Source organism: Triturus cristatus, chromosome 1_1, assembly GCF_964204655.1.
Source record: "Triturus cristatus chromosome 1_1, aTriCri1.1, whole genome shotgun sequence".
Lineage (NCBI taxonomy): Eukaryota > Metazoa > Chordata > Amphibia > Caudata > Salamandridae > Triturus > Triturus cristatus.
In genome coordinates, this window is record NC_140579.1 from 89,982,933 (window position 1) to 89,997,324 (window position 14,392).

General features: G+C 44.1%; 1 protein-coding gene across 1 annotated transcript in view; it reads right to left on the reverse strand.

The window, feature by feature from the left end:
- LOC146869568 (zinc finger protein RFP-like) overlaps window positions 1-14,392 on the reverse strand; it is a 96,385-nt gene that overhangs the window by 6,974 nt on the left and 75,019 nt on the right. The gene's annotated exons all lie outside the window — the stretch shown is intronic.

The following is a 14,392-nucleotide window of genomic DNA, read 5'->3' on the forward strand; positions in this document are numbered from 1 at the left end:
TCCAAAAACTTGTTGAATGCGATCACGGTACAGTTGCAGTTGGCCTGGTCTGTGCAGTACCACAAGATGAGCAGCCATTACGCAACAGGAACAGGAGAAGCAGGATTCCAGCACCTAATACCAATACTAAGGGGAACCCTCCGAAGACACTGGAAAAAATAGAATGAATAAAAGCCGTTATTACTCCAAATATCGTCTGAAAAGAAGTCACAAGGCCAGATCCCACACGTTTAAAAAAATGTAGAAGGCCTTTAGTGTCAGACGCATTAAATATTTGGTGTATAAACTCTCCAAAATGCAGTGGGAGGTTAGTGTTCAGAAGGGACTGTATCTCACTAGAAGTCCTAGCCACCTGTAACTCGAAGGTCTCTCAGGCCGAAGTGAGAGCCACCTCTTGTTGGAATAATAGCGCTTTGAGCCTGCTCAGCTTGTTGAAATCAGTTTTCAAATTAGGAATGGAATGCTAAATTGAACTATCTAGACTACCATGTGAGGGTGGAAAAAGCACATTGCTACAACAAGTTACGTACTGGGAAACTGTTACTAAATACAGAACTCCTGCTCGAAATCACAGCAGTCTTGGTTGTTTAAAATAAGATAGCTGGCATTCATAAGCAGGTAAAAGCGGGAATTATTGACGGTACTGGGGTCCCTTTTATAAAACAATCAAGATTGGGCACCGAAACGTTACAAGCCCCGTGCAACTTAACATGTTTGCAAACCAGTCCTCCCCTGTAAGAAAAACTTCCTTACCCTCCCTCTGACAACTGTAAGTGAAAGGTAGGGACCACAATTCATGTAGAAATGCATTACCCAGTGGTTCAAAACGGCCAATCGAAAAATGTTGCATGCATGATTTAAACTGAAACAGCAAAAAAGGGAGAGAGATAACCCTATGAATTAACCAAACAACAGGGTCCACTTACACTACCCAGAACGGCAAGGGCTCCAATTGTTCAATATGCAAAAGTGTATATGCAGCATCTTTCATGTACATAAATCATTGTTTATCAGTCAGATTAAATGGCAAACAAAAAGCAGTGGCATTCAATTAATCCCAAGGTATTTTTCCCATTTTAAGAGTTTGCAATGTCCATGCAAATTGCATAACAGATCTTAACTGATTTTGACCATGATATAACACAGAGACATCACTTTGAACAGTATCAATAACAGATAAAACAATATTATCCAACGTATAAATGTGTGAGGAAAGTGTGTTGATGATGTTGTCTACTACGACAAAAACCTTTTAAAAATTGGCTTGATCAATTTGGCACAGACGAAAAGCAGCTTCAATCTACGAAAGCTTCCATATTTCATTGTAGGTGGCATAAAGAAATCGCTTAGCTCTAGGGTTCCTAGGTCCTAAGATGAAATCAGACAGAATGATGTCATGCGACAACAGAGAAAGATGTTGTTTTACAGATGCCAGCGTGGAATGTTCCAACCATTGTTGGCATAATTTACCCACCGAATATGCAGTGACCGAATGTGTAAGGGTATATAGAGGATCAGGTCTAGTCTGAATGAAACCAGGCGTAACATTATTAAAACGCAATTGGCATGCATTTGTATTAGTTTGCCACACCAACCACCCGGTAGAATCAATTTCAGAGACATTGAAAGTGTCATTTCGCAACAAAGCCTACAATGCCTTAATAGTATAATTTGTCTGAGAGCGCCAATCGTCATACTCCGCTAGGGACGGAATGGATGGAGTATTTACATTTTTGACAGTTGGTAGGCCAAAACAAGTGGTTTGGTACACTGTATCATTTAAAAATAACATTTGAGCTGGGATCAGGCAGGCACGACGTAAAGCTTCAGTTCCCTGAACCTGCCAAGGCATCGTGCCCCAGATTGATTTTAACTCAACGGTCTCTTTTCAATGATCGCAGCCCTGTGTAGCCAATTTAGTTCTAAACAACTTAGCGTAAATCAATCAATCATGTCACTTGTAAAGAGCACTACTTAACTGTGAGGGTCTCAAGGCGCCGGGGGACGGGTGGTGCTGCTACTGCTCGAAGAGCCTGGTCTTGAGGAGTCTTCTGAAGGCCAGCAGGTCTTGGGTCTGCCGTAGGTGGGTTGGGAGGGTGTTCCAGGTCTTGGCGGCGAGGTGGGAGAAGGATCTGCCACCGGCAGTTGTTCTTTGGATGCAGAGGACTGCGGCGCGGGTGAGGCTGGCGGAGCTGGCGGGTGGGGGTGTAGAAGCTGAGTCGTCTGTTGAGGTATGCTGGTCCGGTGTTGTGGAGTGCTTTGTGTGCGTGGATGAGGAGCTTGAAGGTTATCCTCTTGTTGACGGGGAGCCAGTGCAGGCCTCTCAGGTGGGATGTGATGTGGCTGCGGCGAGGGATGTCGAGCATCAGACGTGCAGAGGCGTTCTGGATGCGTTGAAGCCGTCTCAGGAGTTTGGCCGAGGTTCCTGCGCAGAGGGAGTTTCCGTAGTCCAACCTGCTGGTGACGAGGGCCTGGGTGACTGTTATTCTCGTTTCGGTGGGGATCCACCTGTAGATCCTGCAGAGCATGCGGAGGGTGTTGAAGCAGGAGGAGGAGACGGCGTTGACTGTAGGAGAGTAGGATCTGCTTCACATGGGTACCCCCACTTTTTGCTGGTGTTTCACTGTTTTTCGACCTTAGTCTGGCTGTGGCCCTGCTAATCAGGACCACAGCCTAGCTGCTTCCTCTCCAAAATGGTTTCCATGTACATTAGGTACATATCTAATTGGATTCTGGAGTGCCTTGGCATTCCTTCATCTATAAACCATGTCACTATTATTAAGGGAAATCCCTCCCTAATTATCTTTTCTTTAAAGGGCTATACCACTATTTACAAGTTAACATTTCCTATATACCATGTCTGACTCTGACTCAGACGAGGCTTCTGCCCCTACTCCTAACATAGACAACGAAGCCCTGCAAAAAATATCCTTCATAAGGAAATGAGGTCCTGCATGTTTGAGACCTTAAGTCAGATCATGTCCTCTAAAAGGTCACTCCTCGATGAGGATTGAATCACAGAAATTCCAAACCCCTACTCTGACAACATCACTGAATTAAGGGGTAAAAGACTTAAGAAAACTAAAAACATTGATAATAGCAATATAGGAGGTCCTAGCACCTCATCAATTCAGGGAGGTCTTAGCACCTCAACTACTAATGGAGGTCCTCGCACCTCGAACTCCCAAGGTGTCCCTAGCAGCACAATTTATCTGGGTGTCCTTAGCGGCACAAAACATCTGGGTGTCCCTAGCGGCACAAAATATCATAATGCTCTTTACAATATGGGAGATAACAAATCTAATGATATAGAATCCTCAGACACACCTGATGAGTATGTCCTTGATCTTGATGAAGATGATCAAGAATTTTACAATCAAAAAGAGGAACTCCCATCATCCTCTAAAGACATTATATAACATTATATATAAGAAATGTTTCCCCCATTAAATCTGAAACACCCAAGAAGTTCTGAGTGGTTCCCTCAGGACCACGTCGCAAAATTAATTTAAAATGGTTAAGAAACCTCTTAGAAAGGGACACTCGTAACATCCTTAGAGCTGAATGCTCTAGACCTTCTATCGAGGATAAAACCTGCTATACCCCCAACTTGGACCCTGAACTCATTAAATTCCTATTCAAACTTGGACGTGATCCAAGAAAAGGGATGGAAAGATCCCTGAAAGGGTGCCAAGATCGTCTTCTTGACGTACTGGGACCATTAGCTAGAATCCTAGATTCCGCAGAAGACAGCCACATCAATGGCACCCCTCTTTTAAATGTAGTTCCAAGCAGATAAGTTCATTTTCCTTCATTACCATTATTCATTAGGTCTCGCCTGACCCAGCGCATGCGCTGGTCTGGCGAGACTTTTTGAGAGGGCTCCAAAAAGTGCTACCAGGTCAGCCTAGAGCTACAGTGCATGTGAGCGGGCGCACGCGCCACGCTTTTCCGAGATTACTTTCACTTTCGCAGCCGCATTGTTATCTCACTTCTCCCCAAACTGATACTTCTTCTGCCTTCTCTGCTATTTTTCAGCTCTCTACCTCCAGTTCCCCTCTCCCTGTTACACTTTAGCACTTCTCCCCAACACTCATTCACTTACTGCAAATCTATTATGAGCTTGTTCTCTCTGCCACTCACAATTCTTTACATTCTTTCTCACTGTCCCCCTACCCTTCCACTTATTTGTTCTCGCCACCCCTTGCCCTTCCACTGTGTCCCCTTTCTCACATTCTTATGTCATTCTCTCCCGGCCTTTCCTAAAATAATTTACCAAGTTCTCTTTCACCCATATTGTTTATTTCACCACTGATTTCTCTCTTTATGTCTCACCCCCCTGGCATAGCCGCATCACTCTCTTGCTTGCCCCCACTCATTTGAAATCTTAGACCTGCATCCCACCTGCCTAAACACCTCTCGGGCTCACTCCATAGTCAGTATCTCAAATGCTATGCATGTCATTCTCACCTTCAGGCTGTCTTTGTCTGCCTTTCCCTGAAATGCTCTTTTCAGTCATTGCTTCACTATTCTTTATTTCTCCGCATATATCTCTTCTCTGTATTTCTCTGCCTGTGTCTTTGATTCTCATCTTCCCGTTTTTAGGGTTCCCATCTCTTTTTATATATCACCCTCTTATTTTACTTCTGCTTCTCTCTTTTCCTTTGCTCTCCTACCTTTTCCCCTTCTGCTCAGAATTGGTAAGAGTACTTAGCTCAAAATTCTAGAATTCTCTTTCATACCAAAGATGCCTCGCACTATGGGTGCAGAACCCACTTTCTTTGAGAATTTCTGGTGTACTGCAATGCCATGAAGGCTCAGATAGAGAGTACGCAGCCTGAAATCAGAATTATTCAAAGGCCCATTAGGCAACAAAAATCTTAAGTGGAACAGACAAAAATTGGGAGGAATAGGAAAATGATCTACGTCAGATTCATAAGGAATTCTGATAGCATCTCCAGGGATAGGAGAAAAACAAACTAAATAAATGAATAGTGTCTCTAATAGATCAGGAAAAGTTTCTCAACAATTGGACAGAGACCTGTGAGGAAAATGAAAAGTCTCTGCCTCACTTCCAAAACCAAGGGTTTTCATACACATTTTACACACGGGTAATAAGCTGAAACTACAAATATAGCATGACATGACTAATGATAATAGATATTGAGCAAATCAGAATGATGATCGTCACAACAAGAACTGCTCACCCATTTCTAAGTCAGATGAATTCTTCCATTAGCTTACACAGCAACAGCACACTCGAGAGATTTACAACACAATGTAAAACATTTTCAAACAAAGACTCATACACCAGCGTACGAACGAGTGTCCTGCACAATGTTACATTAGGTACATCAAGAACGGCTCATTCACAACACATGCTCTCTGAAGAAAATAGCCAATTTCATCACTGCGTTTCTGTGCTTTGTGAAAATAGGGGGGAGACAAGACATGAAGGGGGACATTAATTGGGAGGGGCAATGAGCAGGAGGACGATGAACAGAACACCAAACACCATCCATTTGAATAAAATAGTGCTTCTGTAGAAATTTGGCATAACTAAACTATATTAATATACACACTTCTAAACCGCTACGTAAAATTGTTTCACGTGCACAATTAATAATTCATTGTGTACAACTATATTAATTATAGAAATCATTATTAGTCAAAAATAATTTGTCACCCAAATTTGCACATTTAAAAAGAGCTTTAAAACTCCCATCTAGTGATACTCCTCTTGATACATCCTTCCCATCATGAGATCTCATCTATCCTATTTTTCCAAGCCCATCATGCCCTCCTCTCCTGATCTATCCTGTTATGCGGTCTGCCATGCTTGGATCTGCCCAGACCATTCTCAGCTATCACATGTTCTTTTGTCACTCTATTGTTTTGCATCTTCTTTGGCCTCTAATACCTACTTGTTCCAATTCTCACTCCATTCTTTTCTTTTCCACGATGTGTGTTCTCCCTACTTCTGTGCCCTCTTTAGTCCCATACTTCACCATTCCATGCTCTCTGATTCAGAAATCCTATGTCCTACTTCTCCCCACCCTGTGCTCCCCCATCGTGCATTCTCCTATCCTGTGCTGTCCCTTCTAGTGCTATATCCCTCATGTGCCATTCACATTCAATGCTCTATATGTGTGTGTTTTTCTATCCTATGGTTTGCCCAACTTATGCTTTTCCTAGCACTGTGATACTCCATCATGCATTTTCCGTTTCTATACTCCCTATTTCAATTCCCTGCATACTGCCCCTTCTATCCTGTGCCAACATAATGTACCCTCTCTTTCTGTGCTCTGTGATCCTATGTTCTCCATAATGTGCTCTTTGTGGTCTGTTGCATCCTGTGCTCCCGCATTCTATGCACCCAATCCTGTGACTTTCCAATGTGTTCTCTTACTTGATGTGGTTCAACCATTCTGCGCTCTTTTCCGTCTAGCCCTCTTCCATGTAGTGCTCCATCATCCTTTACTCTCTCATCCTCAGCTCAATTTTCACATGCCCTGAACTGTCCTGTCCTCTATCTCATTTTTTCTCTCCTTAATCCATCTCACTTTCATCCTGTGCTATCTTATAACTTGCTCTTTCTTATCCACTGTTCTCATCCATCCTCTGTACTCTCACCCTGTGCTTCATCACCCTAAGCTCTCTCATTCAATGGCTGCATTTTTGCATTTTATGCTACCAACAATGTGATGTTCGTCTGTGTGCTCCCCTTCCCCGTGTCATATTGTTCCTGTTTTTATTCATCTTGTTTACCGCCCATGCCACATGTGCTTGCTTGTATTCCCATTCTCCTATTATTGCATCCTATGCTGTCACTATTTTTAGTTGTGAGGTCCCTCATTCCATGCTCTCTCTTCTCTGTTTTGGTAGATTTCTGCTTGCCCATCCTGTCCTCTCTGATCACTGCATGAACACTCCCGTAATATACTATTTCTCATCATCCAAATCCAGGCCCTATGCACGCACCCTTCTGTGCCATTTCCCAACTTATATTCTCTTACATCTTTCTCTCTCCAAACTACAACTTTTGTTCTCTCCCATTCTCTGCTTCTCTCTTCCTATGCTCACCTATTTGGTCTTTTTCCCATCCTGCACTCTTTGGTTTTTCACTCAAGCCATATATGTTTTTGCTCTAGCATTGTGTTTTTTTTGTCTACAAAGTCTCTTTCCTATACTGTTCTTGCCATATTGTATGTGTGTAGAGAAGAGTCACGCAGGTGAAGAAGTTAAACTCTTTATTCAGTTACAACATAACAGCATCCTCAGCTTGTAGGTCATGCAGGCAAGTCAAAGTACAATCCCAGCACCGTCATCAACATTCTAAGGTGGCCTTCCTCCCAACATTCCACGACTGTACCAATGTCCTAATGGGGTGGGGGTGCATGGCCTATACCAAGTGGGAGAAACTACAACACATCTTCCCCCCCATGCAAACGAGCACCGCAAGGTCAGATTAACCTGGGGGAGGAAGAAAACAACACAAACTTACTGAGTGCACCTGGCCCCAATGATACTCCGTGAGGAGGAGAGGAAAAGTCTACTACCCCATGCTATAGTGCTGCTGCCAGCTGGGAGCGTTCTTTTGCCGGCCCCCTCTCCTCGGTTGTGTCACTTCCACCCTCTCTTCATTACCTTGTCCCCTGGGGCACTCTCCATTGGGCCTTTCCCTCTCGCCCCCTGCCACCCTGTCCATGCTCCATTTCTTCCCATCCTCCATGACCACCACGTTTCTCTTGACCTCCTTAATTCTTCCCTGGGGGTAATACTTTCCCCCCTTTCCCCTCATGATCTCTGGTTTCTTGATGTGCACCATTTGCCCTGGAAGAAAGGACCTCTCCTTGACACCCCACTTCCTGTCATACCACTCCTGATATTTACCCTGTCGGGCTACCGTACGGTTCCAAAATTCCTCCTTGTCGATTTCCCCCCTCTCTTTTGGGCACAACCAATTAGGGGACAATTTAGATCCTGCCTTCCTTCCCCTCAACAGTTCAAAGGGGGTATGACCTGTTGAGAGACTGGGTGTAGTGTGGTATGCCCAGAGCATGTTTCTAATGGCAGGTTCAATGGCCAACCCTGAATTGTTCGCCAGTTGTATGCATTCTTTTAGCATTCTGTTCGCTCTCTCTACCTTCCCATTGGCTTTAGGGCAATAAAGAGGCGTGCGCACATGTGTTATGGACATGTCCTCAAGGAACTCTCTCATCTCTTCCGACACAAACTGTACACCATTATCTGTGACGAGGGATGAGGGAATCCCTTCTTTAGAGAATAATTCGCTCATGAACTCCATCAGTGTCTTGGTGTTGATGGTGTTCACGAATTTACAGGTTATCCAGTTCGAATAGTAGTCAATGATTACCAAGAGGTACCACTCCTGAGGTCCTTTGGCCCGAATAGGCCCCGTAATGTCAAATCCGAGCTTGTCCCATGGTACCATTGGGATTTCCACAGGAACGAGTGGAGCATGTCTTATGCTTCTTGACTTGTCACTCATACTACACGCGAAACAATCTTTCACCTTGTCCTCCATTAACTGATCCATTCCTGGGAACCAGAAATCCGCTCTCAGACGAGCCTTGCACAAGCTCCTGCCCATATGTCCCTCATGGGTGAGATCAATTATTTTAGACCTTAGACCCTCAGGAGGTACAATTTTCCCTGCCTTGAGCAGTTGTCTCCCCTCAATGGACAAGTCATTCCTTACGTTCCAGAACGGTTGAATGTTTTCTGGCAGGTCCCTGCACCTGTTGGGCCACCCTTTCGTCACCAGACCCCTCACCTCACCTAGGATCATGTCTAGGTCCATTTGCTGATCCCATTCCTCTCTTGCCACCGCAGGGATCTTCACCTCCATCACCATCTCCTTTTCCACACTTTCTTTTATAGGTGATCTTGAGAGAAAATCTGCCACTTTATTTTGTTGTCCTGGGACAAATCCTACTTTGTAGTTAAATACTTGCAATCCCAGGAACCATTTTGCAATCCTTGGCGTTACGTTCTCCAAATTTTTTTTCCCAAACAAGCCCACAAGCGGTTTGTGGTCCGTGTATACTTCAAACGGCATACCCCACACATAGAAATTTAAGTGCTTGATCGACCAGTAAACCGCCAATGCTTCCTTCTCAATAGTTGAATAATTGGACTCTGCCGCTGTCAAGGATCTTGAAGCAAAAGCCACCACCTTCACACCCTCCTCTGTACTTTGTGACAGCATTGCCCCTATTCCTTTGCTGCTTGCATCCATGGTAATCATAGTGTCCTTCTTTACATCAAAATTTCCAATGTACGGCGCGGTGGCTATGGCTTCCTTTATGTTTTTTACTGCCTCATCCTGTTCCTTCGCCCACGTGAACTCACACTTTTTTTTAAGCATTTCTCTCAAGGGTTGGGCCATCATGGCAAAATTCTTGATGAACTTTGCCATATATTCCGCCAGACCGAGGAATGAAAGCACTTCCTCCTTGTTCGTCGGTGTTGGCGCGCTTCTCACTGCTTCCACCAAACTATGCTTGGGTTTGATTCCTTCCTCCGATATTATGTGTCCCAAATATTCTACTGATGTGACCCCCACCTTGCACTTGCTCTCCTTCGTAGTAAATCCAACCTCCTTCAATCTTCTTAGGACCCTTTCGTCATTCATCTTGTGCTCCGCCTCACTTGTGCCATAAATCAATATATCGTCCTGGAAGCACATGCACTTCTGGCAATCCTTTAGTACATGCTGCATGGCTCTTTGGAACGCCGAAGCTGCAGATGCCAGACCAAACGGCATTCTTAAGAACTTGAAGTTACCAAAGGGAGTCGTGAACGCCATCAACGGCTGTGATTCTGGGTGCAATCTTATTTGATAGTAAGCGTGTTGAAATGTGGATTTTCCTGATCAGTTATGTCCCCTATCTTGGACCCCAACGGTTCTATGTGCATGTCACAAGTACATGTATGTTCCCTCCAGTTCCAGTTTCCAAACGCAAACATATGTGCGTCCACCGTCAACATGTTCTCTGTCAGATCCGCCATCAATGGGCTGGATATTCGATTCCTAAGTATGAAAGGCCACCGACTTTATATGGCTAAGTTACTCCATTTTTACAGTTCAGGCAAGTAGGCCCGATTCTGTCCTCAAAGCCTTCCCTGCTCTCTGTCTCTGACAGCTTCAGCTTGAGCTCGCATCTGTATCCATGAACTTTGTCCTACTCCCTGTGCAGCTAACGGTGCCTGCCTCGGCCAGTTTTGCCTGCCTGCCAAGAAGCTGTATTTCACCTTCGAATTATCTACTTTGCTCTTCAGCCGATGCATTCCTGTCTAGTGATTTAGGTAAACATTTCCTTTAGCCCACAAGCAAAGGACTCGGCCTTTCCGTCCTCCTGCAAGTAATTCATAGCCCTGTTGCCATGGAAAGTTTTCTGCCCCTCGCATCTCATATAGACACTTAGACGCTTGTACACGCACACACAGTCAGTATAGAATAGATTCTGTCCGAGAGTCTTTTCTTGTGGATAACATAGTTCTCTAAACATAGGATGTTAGATATGATTTGGGATTAGGTTGACTTGACCCCCCAGACTTCTCGTCTCCACATGTAGAGCTAAATGTCAAGTCCCCTTCACCCCCTAGTTGCACGTCAATCACACGTCATGCTGCTGCGCGCGCATCTATGTTAAGTATTATCTTATAGATCCACCTATGCATGATAATCAGAGCCAATCATGTTTCTTTCTGCTCCTTATTACGCCTAGTTTCGATTACGTACCACTATGTCATTTCTCTTATCAATTGTTACGCCTTTTGCATTCGTTTCATTGTAATGTATGACCTATAAAAGTTACTTCTTGTCAATAAAGTATTGTACTTCACTTCCTGAACCCTCGTGGTGACGGAACCTGAAGGCCGCCACTCGAGTCGGCCATTTTGGAATAAAGCCCATTCAGAAAATCTCTTATACCACGGATTCTGCCTCTTGTTATTCTGAGCTATTTTACTTTATTTTAGATTCCGCATGAAATTCAGTCAAGGTAAAAAGAATGTTTACCACATAATGGCGCCCGAACAGGGACACTTTCTCATCTCACGCGCCGGCGGTGCGTTGCAGGCCCGGTCTCCTGCCACAGCTGGACGGACCATAAACGCGTACCAGCAGGATTTCCTGTAAGCTCCCTCCGGTCAAACGGGGGCGACTGAGGCTGCGATCAACCCAGACGAGGCGGTGAGAAGTGCGAAGTATCCCGACCAGAGCCTAGCTGAGAGAGCAAGATCCGAGGTATACAGAGGCCCACCAGGTTTTCGAAATCCCGATGTCCAGAGGGTCCGCTGTCCGCAGTCATCGAGTCCCGTTCTTTCTCTGAGGCCTTCCGTTTCAAGGAGCTACTCGGTGAGTACCATCGCCGGGGAGGCGTGTTGACAGCACATAGGTTGTGCCGGTCAAGACGGATTTGGGTACACAAATCCGGTCTGCACTGTTTAGCAGTGTATATGTACTGTTTAGCAGTATATCAAGTATTCCGAAGTATCTAGTTTTGTCAAGAATTCTGCTTGGTGATTAGTTATGCAGACTGTCATCATCGTCGGTCATTTTTAAATGTTTAATGTTTAATGTTTAAAGTGTTCAAATGTCTTGCATATTGTGGTATGAATGATTGTTCATTGTTCACCGTTCATTATTGTGTTTTTAGTATTAAGTGAATTCAAGAGTAAGTATCAGATCAGTTGTCAAGATGCCGCTCTTCTCGAAGTTAAGACAGATTACTACCAGAAAAGGGGTGCTTGAAGAAGCAGTTCCTATTCCTCCTAGGGACACCCCAGGGCATTTTATGTATCACAAGCATGGCTTAGATGCCATATTGTTTCTTGATTTATGGGTAGATTATACCAAGGGATTGCCGGAAAGTCAAAGGTGGCCCGCAGCGGGAACCTGGGATGCAGAGTGCATCATGAAAGTGGAGGAAGAGTTATGGAAAAGAAAGGTCAGACAGTCACAGAAAGACGCTGTTGAGTTATGGCGTAAAGAATCTCATAGACGTACAGAAAAAGCACGTAGACAAGAAGAGAGGAGTAAAGAGAGTTCAAAGGAAGTTCAAGAAAATATATTAATTGAGGAAGGTATCCGAGTGAAATCAGAACAAGTAGATAGACAAAGAAACGCTCTTATGAGTGGTATGTATCCCCTCCTAGCCGAAGGACTACCTAAGGCTGTTCCAGAGATGCCAAAAGACTTGCCACCCCCATTATTTCCAATTAAGGTACATCCAAAAGGGCATCCCAGAACCGCAGAAGATGTTTTTCTTTCCTCATATCTAGATGACGCAGCTCCCGAGTATGCTAACCCCACACCACATAGACCGTCTGGCGGAGGGGTTCAACGTCAGGATCAGGTATCTGTCCCCGTGCAACAGCAAGTCCCGACACGAGCTCCGGCAAGCACATCTGTTTCCGCATCTGTCCCCGCAATCGATTCTACAGTGGTATCGACACCTGTAGTTGCTGTATCACGTTCGACGAATCCATTCACACCCGACGCCCCTGAAGGGGCCACGGGAGGTGCAAGCAATACTTTTACGCCACCTAGAATAAATAAACTTGTTTTTCAAGAATCAGCGCATTCACGTACACCCAAATTCGTAAGTGAACGTACGCTTAAGGAACTCCTTATAGATTGTAGATATGACCCGGTGGTCGGTAAAGAGGACGAAATGGTCCTGGCATCATTACGTATCAGACGAGCCGCAGAGTATTTAGCGAGGTTACCAGGAATGATTACGCATCTAGATAAAATATATCATTTTGTCCAAACAGGGCGAGACCCAGAATGTATTAACAGAGCTATGGAATTCCAGAAAGTAGAGATACAGGGGGAACTGTTACGTTTCCTCATAAACTGTGTGATCAGAAATCAAGACCGTCCGGGGGTAGACCCGAATACAATGCTTACTCTTATAAGATGGAGCCAGAATATATCAGAAGGGAGACACGATAAAAAAAACTGTATAATAGCCATGTGCCGAAAAATCCGTAGAGAAATAGAACGTATTCATGAAGAAAGATTGGAAACAGACGAGTTCGAGCAAGATGAAGTGTCCGAATCAGGGAATTCCGCAAGACAGTCAGAGACCATAGCCTACGTAGGCAGAGGAAGATCCTGTGATAATACTAGATGCTTTTCTGATCCCATACACTCAGAATGTCCAAATAATAGCAGAACGTATCCGACGCCTGTAATAAATTTAAAGTCTCCTGAACATTTGTTTCAAGCCGCAGATAAAATACTACGAGAACGAAGGGGTTACCACCTCCTCGATTCCATGGATGAGCAAGAATTAGCCAGATCAGCCGTTCACTGGATTGACAGTTCTGAAAAATACGGTGATGAGACCGTAGCACACACGTTTTTTAACCTTAGTGCAGATGAACAACGTTTAGCTGGAATCTATATGATTCAGCAACTCCTTATACTATATAAGAGCCAACATGCTGACCCTGGTCCTTTACCTGATATATTAACGGAACTACTCACGAACAGATGGAGAGGTTCTAGTAACAAGTTAATTAAGGAAATATTAGTGTCACGTAAACAGTATGTCCTTTTTGTAAAGCCGGATTCTTTCCCGCTGCCCCGCAGAGAAAGAACGCCGTATTGTATGGATAGACAAAATCCCTTACGAGAAGTGCACCCAACAAAAGGCGAAGACAATGAGTTTCACCGTGTATTTGTATACACACCCATATCAAAAATTGAATTGTTAGAAATGAAGAAAGTAGTACCAAGTCATGACAAAGACCCAGCGGGTTTCCACCGAGAAATTAAGGACATGTTGCTGATGGGAGAGTATACCTATCCTGATATTATGACGATATTAAAGGTGCTCTTACCTGCTGGCATTTATGAAAAACTGAAAGAAAAAGAGTGGGAAGTGGGAGACCAAAAGATAGATTGGACAGCATTAGAAACGGAAGAAAAGGCCCGAGCTGCAGGTTCAGGGCTCGGGGATAAAGTCAAAGCATTACCAGGTTTACTAGTACAAGTACTGCCACGTTTATTAACTACGAAAAAGGAAGATTGGGGTGCAATTACGGCCTGTAAACAAAAGCATGATGAAGACACAAGTGACTATTATGCCCGATTTGAAAAATGTTTTGGAATAAATAGTGGTATAAAAACAAGTAGTGAGTCGTATCCACATTTATTTGTGACAAAATTAGTAGAAAATGCTTTACCTCCAGTAAAGAATAGAATATTGAAATTCGAGAGTACCTGGCAAAGTAACACTCCGTCACAAATGCTACAAATGTTACAGTATCATCACAATAGAATTAGAGATGAACAAGAACACGAACAAAGACGTATGAAAGATACAAAAATGAAAATGCTAGTGTCTCAGAC